The sequence below is a fragment of the Pan paniscus genome, chromosome 15, assembly GCF_029289425.2.
Source record: "Pan paniscus chromosome 15, NHGRI_mPanPan1-v2.0_pri, whole genome shotgun sequence".
Lineage (NCBI taxonomy): Eukaryota > Metazoa > Chordata > Mammalia > Primates > Hominidae > Pan > Pan paniscus.
The window spans coordinates 35270369-35282996 of record NC_073264.2 but is presented as its reverse complement, the minus strand read 5'-3'; the positions used below and the strand labels follow the sequence as shown (position 1 = coordinate 35282996).

At 42.8% G+C, this 12628-nt stretch overlaps 1 long non-coding RNA gene across 1 annotated transcript in view; it reads left to right on the top strand.

The window, feature by feature from the left end:
* The window catches only part of LOC129393792 (uncharacterized), a 263111-nt gene extending 262294 nt beyond the window's left edge, over positions 1-817 (top strand). The window contains exon 3 of the long non-coding RNA XR_008620837.2: positions 293-817. This is a non-coding gene — a long non-coding RNA (uncharacterized LOC129393792). The remainder of the gene's footprint in view (positions 1-292) is intronic.
* Positions 818-12628: the final 11811 nt, after the last annotated feature.

The window sequence follows — 12628 nt, the reverse complement described above, 5'->3', positions numbered from 1 at the left end:
TATTTGGCCCATGGCTGTATGCACCAAGCTCTCACACCCGTCTTTGCATTTGCTCTTCCCTCTTCCTGGAATTCTCTTCTACAGATTTTTGCATGGATGGCTCCAAGTGCTATGTAACTCAGTAAACAGATTAGACACATATTTGGAGAATCAGCAGGGACCTAAAACAAGAAAATAATTTTAAAAGAGTTTTTAGATATTATCATAAAAGTATTCAAGTAGTTGCCATTGGGAAGAAAGCAGAATTGTGTTGACCTTGTTTGAAATTTTTTTTTTTCTTTTTTTGAAATAGGGTCTCACTCTGTCACCCAGACTGGAGTGCAGTGGTGCGATCTTGGCTCACTACAACCTCCGCCTCCCAGGCTCAAGCGATTCTCCTGCCTCAGCCTCCTGAGTAATTGGGATTACAGGGGCACACCACTAAAGGAGGAGACCACCCCTCATTTTGTCTTATGCCCAATTTCTGCCTCCAAAGAAAGAAGAAGTAAAAACTAAAATGCAGAAATGAAATCCACAAGCAGACAGCCCGGTGCCACACCCTGGGCCTGGTAGTTAAAGATCGACCCCTGACCTAATTGGTTATCTATAGATTACAGACATTGTATAGAAAAGCACTGTGAAAATCCCTATCTTGTTTTGTTCCGATCCAATTACCAGTGCATGCATCCCCCAGTCACGTACTCCCTGCTTGCTCAATCGATCACGACCCTCTCACGTGCACCCCCTTAGAGTTGTGAGCCCTTAAAAGGGACAGGAATTGCTCACTCGGAGAACTTGGCTCTTGAGCCCCAGACCAATAAACGCCTTCCTTCTTTAACTTGGTGTCTGAGGAGTTTTGTCTGCGGGTTGTCCTGCTACACCACTATGCCTGGCTAATTTTTGTATTTTTAGTACAGATGGGGTTTCACCATGTTGGCCAGGCTGGTCTTAAACTCCTGACCTCAAATGATCCACCAGCCTCGGCCTCCCAAAGTGCTGGGATTACAGGTGTGAGCCACCATGCACGGCTGTTTGCATTTATTTTAAGGCTTGGTTGATTATTTTTATTTTTAATTACTTGGGTTAGAAGAGAGAGAAGACACTATAATATCACCATGTTTAAGACCTCTAAAGTCTCTCTTTAAAAATAATTGTTTTAAACTTTTATTTTAGGTTTAGAGGTACATGTGAAAGTTTTTTTACATAGGTAAACACATGTCACAGGAATTTGTTGTACATATTATGTCCTCACCCAGGTATTAAGCCCAGTACCCAATAGTTATCTTTTTTCCTCCTCTCCCTTCTCCCACACTCCCCCATCAAGTAGACCCGTGTCTGTTGTTTCCTTCTTGTGTTCGTAAGTTCTTATCATTTAGCTCCCACTTATAAGTGAGAACATGTGGTATTTCGTTTTCTGTTGCTGCATTAGTTTGCTAAGGATAATAGCCTTCAGCTCCAACCACGTTCCCACAAAATACATGATCTTGTTCTTTTTTATGGCTGCATAGTATTCCATGGTATATAGGTACCACATTTTCTTTATCCAATCTGTCATTGATGGGCAATTAGGTTGATTCCATGTCCTTGCTGTTGTGAATAGTGTTGCAATGAACATTCATGGGCATGTAAGACTTTTAAAGTCTCAACATGGCCCTGCTGGCTCCTTCTGGTAACTCTGGCCTCATGGCAAGTGTTGCCTTCTCAGGCAAAGTTTCTCCCACTACAGACTTGGTGGTACCCCTCCACACCTATTGCATTTAGCTGTTTCACTTTCTCACAGCATTCAATCACAACTTGAAATTGTCGTGCTCATTCATGTACTTCCTTGCTTATTGTCTTTCTTTTGCATGTGGTCCTCAGAAGCACAGGGATCTTGTCTGTCTTCTTTGTGTGTGCATCTGGCACTGAGTACGGTGCCTGGCACACGGAAAGAATGAAAGAAAACATTTGTTGTCTGAATGAATGGAACAGATGCCTAACTGAAGAAAGCAACAGCTAAAACTGCTTCTAGAACTTGATCTGATTGTAAGTGAAAATCTCTGGTTGTCCTTCACAGAGCCTTAAAAGTGACTTAGAAACCAGTTTAGAGAACTGCATCAACTTTAGCTAATAGAGTTAAATCAATTTAGGTCAAAGCAAATTTGTCAACAGAAGAATTTGGATTTATGCCAAATTAGACTTGGTAGAAAATTTTGCTATGACATCTTCAGAAAATGTTTTCAGCTTTTTATTTATTTTTTATCCACTTGGTCTATTTTCCAAAAATGTTTATTTTTTTATTCCTGCTTTTAAAGATTTTAATTAACTTGTGGCTTATTCTCTAGAGAAACACAGCAATCAAAGCATCTAACAGTACAGACTTTACTGAAATTAAATCAAATTTTCTTCATTTCTATGCATGAATATGGAAACAGTTAAATATGCAGAGTATTCATTCAGCATATAGTGAACAGCTGATTTGTGTCAGGCACTGTGCTGGGCACTGGAAATACTGTGGTGAACAGGTCCCTGCCCTCATACTCCTATGGGAGAGAGACATAAAACAGACCCATTTAAACAAACAGACAAACAAAAATGTCAAGTTTTTAGTAGGGACTATGTAGGAAATAAACAAGGAGCTGAGATGGACAATGCTGACATCCTATTAGGTTGGTGCAAAAGTAGTTGCTGTTTTTGCCATTACTTTCTTTTTTTCTTTTCTTTTCTTTTTCTTTTCTTTTCTTTTTTTTTTTTTTGAGACAGAGTCTTGCTCTGTCACCCAGACTGGAGTGCAGTGGCACGATCTTGGCTCACTGCAACCTCCGCCTCCCGGGTTCACGCCATTCTCCTGTCTCAGCTTCCTGAGTAGCTGGGACTACAGGTACCCGCCACCACGCCCAGCTAATTTTTTTTGTATTTTTAGTAGAGACAGGGTTTCACCGTGTTAGCCAGGATGGTCTCGATCTCCTGACCTCAGGATCCGCCCGCCTCGGCCTCCCAAAGTGCTGGGATTACAGGCGTGAGCCACCGCGCCCGGCCGCCATTACTTTCAATGGCAAAAACAGCAATTACTTTTGCACCAACCTGTAGGAAGAAGGCTGTGGCTTCCATGTAGAGAATGGATTGACGTGGTGCAACTGCAGAAGTAGGGATATCTGAGAGAAGGCTGTTGCAGTGAGAAATGATGGTGATCAGAACTGGTGATAGCTGTGGACAGAAGAGGAAGAGGAGAGGTTGGAGTTAAATTTGGCAGTAGAACTGACAAGATTTGCTCGTGAATTTGATGTAGAAATTGAGGATATGAGAGCATATCAGTTAGTGTCCAGTTGGGAAAACAGACATCATTCTAGTATGTCTTTTGTTTTGTTTTGAGATGGAGTTTTGCTCTTGTTGCCCAGGCTGGAGTGCAATGGCACGATCTCAGCTCACTGCAACCTCTGCCTCCTGGGTTCAAGAGAGTCTCCTACCTCAGCCTCTCAAGTAGCTGGGATTACAGGCATGGGCCACCATGCCCGGCTAATTTTTGTATTTTTAGTAGAGACAGGGTTTCTTTTTGTTTGTTTGTTTTTTGAGACGGAGTCTTGCTCTGTAGCCCAGGCTGGAGTGCAGTGGTGCGATCTCAGCTCACTGCAAGCTCCGCTTCCCGGGCTCACGCCATTCTCCTGCCTCAGCCTCCGGAGTAGCTGGGACTACAGGCGCCCGCCACCACGCCCAGAGAATTTTTGTGTGTGTGTTTTCAGTGGAGACGGGGTTTCACCGTGTTAGCCAGGATGGTCTCGATCTCATGACCTCGTGATCCGCCCACCTCAGCCTCCCAAAGTGCTGGGATTACAGGCATGAGCCACCGCGCCCGGCCGAGACAGGGTTTCACAATGTTGGCCAGGCTGGTCTCAAACTCCTGACCTCACGTGATCTGCCCGCCTCGGCCTCCCAAAGTGCTGAGATTACAGGCATGAGCCACCACGCCCGGCCTCATTCTAGTATTTTTAAATAGAAGGAATTTAACATAAGAAATCAGTCTTAGCAGTGTTGGGAAATTTGGAGGAACCAAAAGGGGAAGATGTGCTAAGCTAGAGATAAGTATCTGCAGGAAATCACTGCCACTTGAAAGGCAGGAGGAATACCAGGGAGGGGGTGATGTTATCAGAGCCCAGGAGTGTCTGGCATCTGACAGTGCAGGAAGCTGCTGATGCTGCTGGAGCTGGCCACTGCCTGACACCGATGCGGTTGCTGGAACTGCTAAAGGCTACTGGAGCCCCTGCAGCTGCAAGTCACTGCGGCACCCCTTGCCAGAGCCTAAAAACAAAGAACAAAACAAAACAAAACAAAACAACAACAACAACAAGAAAAATGGGTCTCTCATTTCATGCAGCTTCCCACCAGTGCTTCCCATTGGAGCATCTAACTGGGCCAGCTAGCAAGGGAATCTGGGAAATGTAGTTCACAGGATTTCAGCCACCTCAAGCAAAGCAGTGTGCAGGATGCTGGGAATGGTACTTAGCTCAAACAAGCCAATGGCCAGCCCATGGAGGAGTGAAAGATTATTTTTAAGTAGCAAAACAATCTCATATCCTTAAAAAAGTTCTTTTTCTTTCTTTCTACAAAAGCAATATGTGCCCATTAGAAAAATATTAGAAACACAAACAACAGAACATAAGAAGGTCCATATTCCCACTTACTCAGAAACAATCATTAATAACATCTTGGCACCTCTCTCTCTGTCTCACACACACGGACTCTTACTTTATATTCCATTTCATAACCCATTATAATAGATGCATACAATAAAACATTGGCTGGACATTTACTTTGTTCCAACTAGCTTCCAGTGTTATTTATGTTCTACAAACATTTTCCTATTATAAACATTAAGAAAGGCATTGTCTGAAGACAAATTTGCAATTTAAGGAAACCATTTGTGAATAATACAATTGTAACCTCCAATTTGACTATTATGTGATTGTTTGCTTAGGTAAAAGAAGAAAACTATTTATTTTAACTATAAGGTAAAATGTCAGGTCTTGCCCTGTTCATTTCCTTTTTCAGGAAGAAAAAACGCCATTAGTAGAAGTTCTGAGCTGGAAATGAGCAGGCTAGAGGTGGAGAGGGGCTGCAGCTACAGTCTGCCCTGGAACCACCCCGTTGCCCCATCTGGTTTCCATGGAGTCAGACTTCTGATGGGGAAGCTGGTCCTCCGGAATGTGCAGAACGCAAGACACCCAGGCAAAGTGTCTTTAAGGGTAGGGACTGTTTATTATGGCTATGGGATGACCACAGATTTCTTTGGTGTTATCTGTTAGAATGCTTTTGATTGCTAGTAGCTGAAAGCCGTGACTTAATTTGGCTTTACAAATAAGGAAATGTATTATCTCACATAACTGGAAGTCCAGAGGTAGGACAGGCTCCAGGGACAGTAAGATAAGGCAGCTCAGTGATGTCACCAAGGTCCCAAGTTCTTTCAGTACTCTGCTCTGCCTTCCTCCATGTCGGCTGCATCCTGAGACTGGCTCCCTTCATGGGGATGTGACGGCTGCCAGAGGCCACTGGGCTGCCTGTTTCCTTTCTTCATGTGCAGCAAGAAAGAGAAAGAAAGAGAGAGACCTCTCCCTTTAATATCAATTCTCTTCAGTTCAAGCAGGCCAGTAGTTCTCAGTACTGTTGCACATTGAAGTCACCAAAGTGCTAGAGCTGTATTCATTACAATCATGCTCTGCATAATGACATTTTGGTCAACAACGAACCACATGTAGGATGGTGGTCCCATAAGATTATAATACAGTACTGTATTGTAACTGTACCTTTTCTCTGTTTAGAGATGTTTAGCTACACAAATACTATTGTGTTACAGTTGCCTACAGTATTCATTACAGTAATATGTTGTACAGGTTGGTAGGCTAGGAGCTATAGGCCATACCACAGAGCCTGGGGTATAGTGGGCTATGTCATCTAGGTTTCTGTAAGTGCACTCTATGATGTTCTCAACAAGGAAATTGCTTAGTGATGCATTTCTCCAAACGTATCCCCTTTGTTAAGCAAGGCATGACTGTATTTGTTTATTGCTATTATTTTATTTTTATTTTGTTTATTTAATAACATATTATGTAGCATTATTTTTTCTTTTCAAACTGCAGATACCTAAGGCTTTATTCAAAATATTAATTTATTAATCTGGGGTGGGGCCCAGCTGAGAGTCATTTTTCAGAAGCTCCCGAGTGATTCTGCGGTACAACCAGGGCTTTCAACCACCAGATTTGGCTGGTGCAGGTCACCTGCCCACCTCTAGACCACTAACAGTTACCAGGGTAATGCCATAAACTGATTGGCTTGGAATGGTGGTTCTCAAAATGTGGTCTGAGGCCAGCAGAAGCAGCTCCTGGAAACTTGTCAGAAATGCAAATTATCAGGCCCCATCCCAGACCTACTGAATCAGAAACTCTAGGGGTAAGGCATAGCACTTTGTGTTTTAACAAGCTTGCCAGGTGATTCTAATGGCCAGTAGAGTTTGAGACCCACTGCCTTAGAGCAATCAGGTTCTTTCTCTGGAGGGAGGGAGAAGGTAAATATATGAACAGAAGCAGAGAGGTCTGTCAGAACTGGAAAGTCTAGGGCCAGTGGAGCCTAGCACTACCTACTCCCACTTCCAGGCCAGGAGCAGGAAAGATTGGGATCAGCTACCTGAACCCCAGAGACCCCTGGCTGTAGAAAGAGGGCCTCACAGCAACGGTGCCAGCGACCTTCAGCCACTGATATATACTGTTTAGGAAGGGAAGAAGGCACGTTCTGTAGGTAACCATTCATTTCGACCCTGGGGATCTCGAGAACCGTTTCTGTAGGCCTAAAGGGCTAAGAAGACTGATTTGGTATAAACTTCCCTAAAAACCCTACAAACTTACTTCTACCTCTGCAAACTTCAACAGGATCCAGGAAAAGAAAAAGGCCACTAGGTAAAAAACAAATCTGAACAAAATCAGGACTTTAGTTAATAATGTATCACTATTAGTTCATAAATTAGGACACATGTACTATACTAATGTCAGATGGTAACAACAGGGGAAACTGGGTGTGGGGTATACAGGCACTCTGTGTATCCACCTTCCCGACTTGCCAGTAAGTCTAAAAGTATTCTTAAATAAAAAGTTTACTCCAAAAAAGATGCAATGAACACTGTTCAAAGACACAATTTGACACTTTTTATGATCTATGCAAAGGCTTTTTAGACATTTTCGGCTTAAATGAGAGCTGAGTTGGAAAATATTAAAGAACATTCCTGATAATGTCACACTTCTCAGAATCTGCACATGGCCAGAATGATCAAAGAGCAGATGAGAGAGGCTGAAACTTGTCTACGTGCTGAGAAACAAGAACTGATAGAGAAAGTAACTTTCTTTGCCATCCTTTTAGAGCTGGGAAGGGGTAGGATAGCTCAACTCCTCAGAGAGAGAGGGACATAATCAGATCCTTCCTTTTCTAAACCCACTTTATACCAGTGAGCTCCAGACCATAAATTTACTTCATAAGCTTCTTCTTACTTCATCAGCTCCACTAAAATAAATTCATTCCTGCGTCCTGAGGGGTGGAACACACACTCCAGCAATTGAGGGGCAGCTTATTCCCAACTGTTCTCCACAGACCTGTGCATCACTGAATTTATGTTGATTCCTGGAAATCCTTGGCCATAATTGGAATGGAGCAAAGAGCAAAACCTAATTTGTAGTTTGGAAAATGACTCTTAATGTAGTGTACTAAATAATTTATGGGAAGTTTTGCTTATCTCCCTTCTGCACCAAATATCAGTAAAGAAACCAATAATTAAAATAGTCATTACAGGTGAAAGTGTTCTAACTAGAGTTACAACAAGAAAAAGAGTACTTAAGGGCAGAAACAGTTTCATGCCAGACACGTGGCTCAAAATGATTCTCCCTCCGCACCCCCATGTTACTACATTTGAATCTCTCAAATTTTGTCCTCATTGTTATTCTCTTGCAGAGTGAACTTGGGCAAGTTCCTTAGCCTCTTTATTTCTCACTGTTGTCATCTTCATAATGGAGAAGAAGAATAGTACCGATTTCCTGGTGGTGTTATAAGAATTAATTGAAGTAATGTTTGTAAACTTTTAGCACAGTAACAAGTGTTGCAAAAATGTTTAATGGATCAATAAATAAGATTGCCTTTGCTCACAGTGAAGTCATGCAAAATAATGATAGACTTTCTGATGATATAGGATGGCAAAAATACACACAAAAAATATTCAGATACCAGCTAGGAGCAAGAGAACCTCAGGTATGGCAGTACTTTGATGGAAAAGAAGACATGTAGACATTTTTCATCAGAAATAAAAAAGGACACCATGGAACCTTCCCATATTTCTGTTGGAAATGTAAAATGGTACACCTATTGTGGAAAACAGTTTGGTGGTTCCCAAAAAGTTAAACATAGGCCGGGCGCAGTAGCTCATGCCTGTAATCCCAGCACTTTGAGAGGCCAAGGCGGGTGGATCACTTGAGGTCAGGAGTTTGAGACCAGGCTAGCCAACGTGGTGAAACCCTATCTCTACTAAAAATACAAAAATTAGGTGGGCATGGTGGCAGGCATCTGTAATCCCAGCTACTTGGGAGGCTGAGGCAGAAGAATTGCTTGAACGCAGGAGGCGGAGGTTGCGGTGAGCCGAGATGGTGCCATTGCACTGTAGCCTGGGCGACAAGAGCGAAACTCTGTCTCAAAACAAACAAACAAACAAACAATTGGCTGGGTGTGGTGGTAGGTGCCTGTAATCCCAGTTACTTGGGAGGCTGAGGCAGGAGAATCGCTTGAATCTGGGAGGTCGAGGTTGCAGTGAGCCGAGATTGTGCCATTGCACTGTAGCCTAGGCGACAAGGGCAAAACTCCATCTCAAAAAAAAATAAAAAAAAAGAAAAAGTTATAAAATTACCATATGCCCCCAAAACTGTATGCCTAGGTCTGTTCTCCAAAGAATTGAAAACAGGTACTCAACATACTTATGCATGCTTGTTAATAACAGCACTATTATAATAGCCAAAAAGTGGAAACAACCCAAATACTCATCAGTGGATGACTGGATAAACAAATTGTGGTATATCTACACAGTGGAATTATCATTCAGCCATAAAAAGAAATAAAATCTTGGTAAATGGTACAAAACATCATGCTAAGTGAAAGAAGCCAGTCACAAAAGGTCACAGATTATATGATTCCATTATTAGGAAACATCTAGAATGGGCAAATCCATAGAGAAGGCAGATTGGTGGTTGCTAGGGGCTTGGGAGAGGAGGCAACGGGGAATAACTGCTTAATAGGTACAGTTTTCTTTTGGGGTGGTGAAAATGTTTTGGAACTAGAGAGAGGTGGTGGTTTCATAACATTGCGAATATAGTAAATGCCACTGAATTGTTCATTATAAAATTGTAAATTTTATGCTTTGTGAATTTTACCTCATTAAAGTAAAAATGCATACATATATAAATAGGGCAGTGTTACAGTTGAGAAGGCAGAAGGATCCCATGCTTCCTCTTCCACTCAACTGAGGCTCTTTGGTTTCGTCATCTGTAGGAAAATGAAGTTGAACTAGGTGACCACTAATATCCCTTCCAGTTCAAATTCAAAGGTAAGAAAACTCAACATTTTTCTTTCTCCCCTACTCCTCCACATGCTTGAAAATGACTGCATCTATACTGCAGATGCACACTGGAAGACAATGTTGCTGTAATTAAATTACAGGGAAATTAATTTGTTTTAGTTATTATGGAAAGGTATTTTAATATTCATTATTATGACACAAATTAGTGGACAAATAACTAAAGCAAATGCGCTTTAACAATTAGCTTGGGTTTTCCCTCTCTGATGCTCAGACCCACAGCCTGTGCCTGGCTCCAGCCTGTCTGTGTTCCTCCGTGCAATCACACACTGATTTTTGCCAGTCACAGTATCTCTGATTCCTCTGCCAAATGCAGTGCTGGCAGCCCTAAGCTGATCGGGAGGTCCTTGATTGATTAATGAGTGCCCTTGCCAAGCAGGGATGGTGCCAAGGGATTGAATTCCTTTCTAAACTGCCCATGCTTTACAACCAACATAATCTAGAACACTTGTCACTAGAACTCACTTAGACTATTGCTCTAGTTATAACGAGTTACAATTTTACTGTGAAATTATTCAAATATTATTTGAACAGTAAACTAAATTTACCCAGTCCTGGGATTTGAAGTCTTGGGTCAACATGTTCATTCTGGAAGGTGGGTGTATAATTTTCTGTATTTTACTGACCACCACCCCTCTACCAGTGATTGCAGGTTTCCATTCCTTTGTAAATTCCCTCCTTATCATTCCTAGGAATAAGGTGTATCTACAAAAAGCCTCCAGCTAGAAACATTTCAGCTAGTTACTAAGGATTATCTGTCACCTTCCCCCTTTTTGATTCTGTCCCTCTTCAGGGATATCTACTTCTGAGATTTACACAGTCCCCAAAGCTGCAAAATGCATGACCCAATGCCAACCAGGGTCTACATTCAGGCTGTCTTAGACCGGGTTTCTCCTGGTCACCCCATTATCCATAGTGCCCCTGGAGGAGATCACTGCAGGAGGCAAAGCACTTCCTTCTGTGCAGGGTTCAAGCAGAAGTAGAGAGGAGGGCTTTCCTCCTTTTTGGTACTGCACTCCATTTCACTCCTTGCTGCAATTTTTTTTTTTTTTAAGGCTAAATTTCACTTTTGTCACCCAGGCAAGAGTGCAGTGGCATAATCTCAGCTCACTGCAACCTCCACCTGCTGGGTTCAAGTGATTCTCTTGCCTCAGCCTCCTGAGTAGCTGGGATTACAGATGCCTGCCACCATGTGTGGCTAATTTTTGTATTTTTAGTAGAGGCGGGGTTTCACCACGTTGGCCAGGCTGGTCTCAAACTCCTGACCTCAGGTGATCTGCCCACCTCGGCCTCCCAAAGTGCTGGGATTACAGGCGTGAGCCACTGTGCCTGGCCCTTTGCTGCAATTTAACAGTCCTCCAGTTTTCACTTTATGTCTCTGGCTCCCACCACTCAAATGTCCACTGCTCAGATAGACAAAGCTGAGAGACAAATGCCCTGTAGAACTCCTAACTTCTCCCTCCACTGGCCTCTAAGCTTTTTTGCTGGGTCAGGCTAATTTGCTTGACTCTTTTCCAGTGACTTCTCTTTGGGGAGGCTCCCCAGCCCCTTTTGCAAATAGATCCTTCCAGATAAGCCCAGACATACTGAATCCCAAGTGGAGGCTGCTATGGCTCAGGGTCAGACATTGAGTTCCCAGTAACTATTTATTAGCCATTCACTATGTGCTAAACACTGGGGTTCCAAGGATGATGGTCTCCTCTCATCATGGAGCTGCCCTGGGAATTTAGACAAGAGCTCTTTGAGCAGTGATGGCCTTTACCCCAAGGACGGGTACCTCCTGCTCAAAGGTAATACCAAAGGTGCCAACTAATCACTGACTTGGCAGAGAACCTCTCTCAATATAACTAGAAGTTTCATCAAAGTTTCTTAAGCACTCCGCCATTGACTGCTCTCCTTCACCATCCCCCAGGTTCTTACTCAACCACGTGCCTCTGTCTGCTTCTTTCCAACTTGTAGCAGCACCTTTCCTCTTCTATTCTTTGTTCTTGTCCTGGATGTCATTCCCTTTCTCCCCTCAGAGGCAGAGAGGAGAGGGCTGCTGGAGGAAGAAGAAAAGTGAAAAAGCTGTAGAAATTTGCGTCCACAACAAACAATACCCGAAAAACCTGTACATTCTTTTCTTCAACTTAAATGAAGAACCCGAGTGTGCACTCATATGAAGTAAAAAAGGTGCAAATAGGCCGGGCACGGTGGCTCACGCCTGTAATCCGAGCACTTTGGGAGGGCGAGGCGGGCGGATCACCTGAGGTCGGGAGTTCGAGACCAGTCTGACCAATATGGAGAAACCTCATCTCTACTAAAAATACAAAATTAGCCAGGCATGGTGGCGGGCGCCTGTAATCCCAGCTACTTGGGAGCCTGAGGCAGGAGAATTGCTTGAACCTGGGATGCGGAGGTTGTGGTGAGCAGAGATCCCACCACTGCACTCCAGCCCAGGCAACAAGAGCAAAACTCCGTCTCAGAATAAATAAATAAATAAAATACAGTTCCTTTTAATTTTTTTTAAAGAAGTACAAATAGCTTTGCATGTAATTTATGAATTATTTTTTTCCTGATTCTGATCGCTGGTGTTCAGTAGGAAAGGGAATCAAAACTCCATAAAGCAAATCGGCTTATCTGTAGATAATCAAAGTCTTCTCAGTGGTGTCTGTCCCTCTTGTGAAAGTACAGCTGCTTGTGGGAAAAGTGAGAGACCTAGAATACAGTGTATCTTTTGGGGGACATACCTCTGACTGTTACAGAAGCATGTGATTAATTTTGAAGGTAGAATTTCGGAACATCATATTTTAATAGGAAGCTTGAAAGGTAAGTAGAGGAAAACATCAAGCAAAGCAAAATACACCATTTGCAGAGTTCAATCAGATATGACTCAGCATTTCTTCATTGTGCTTATCCCCAGCTCCTCAAGCACATAGTGCCTTGCACACAGTAGGGGCTGAGGGAAATATTCGTTAATGCATTAATTTTAGTTAAAACTAGATACCTCCTAATCTCTCAGTGGCTTGAACTGGGTCA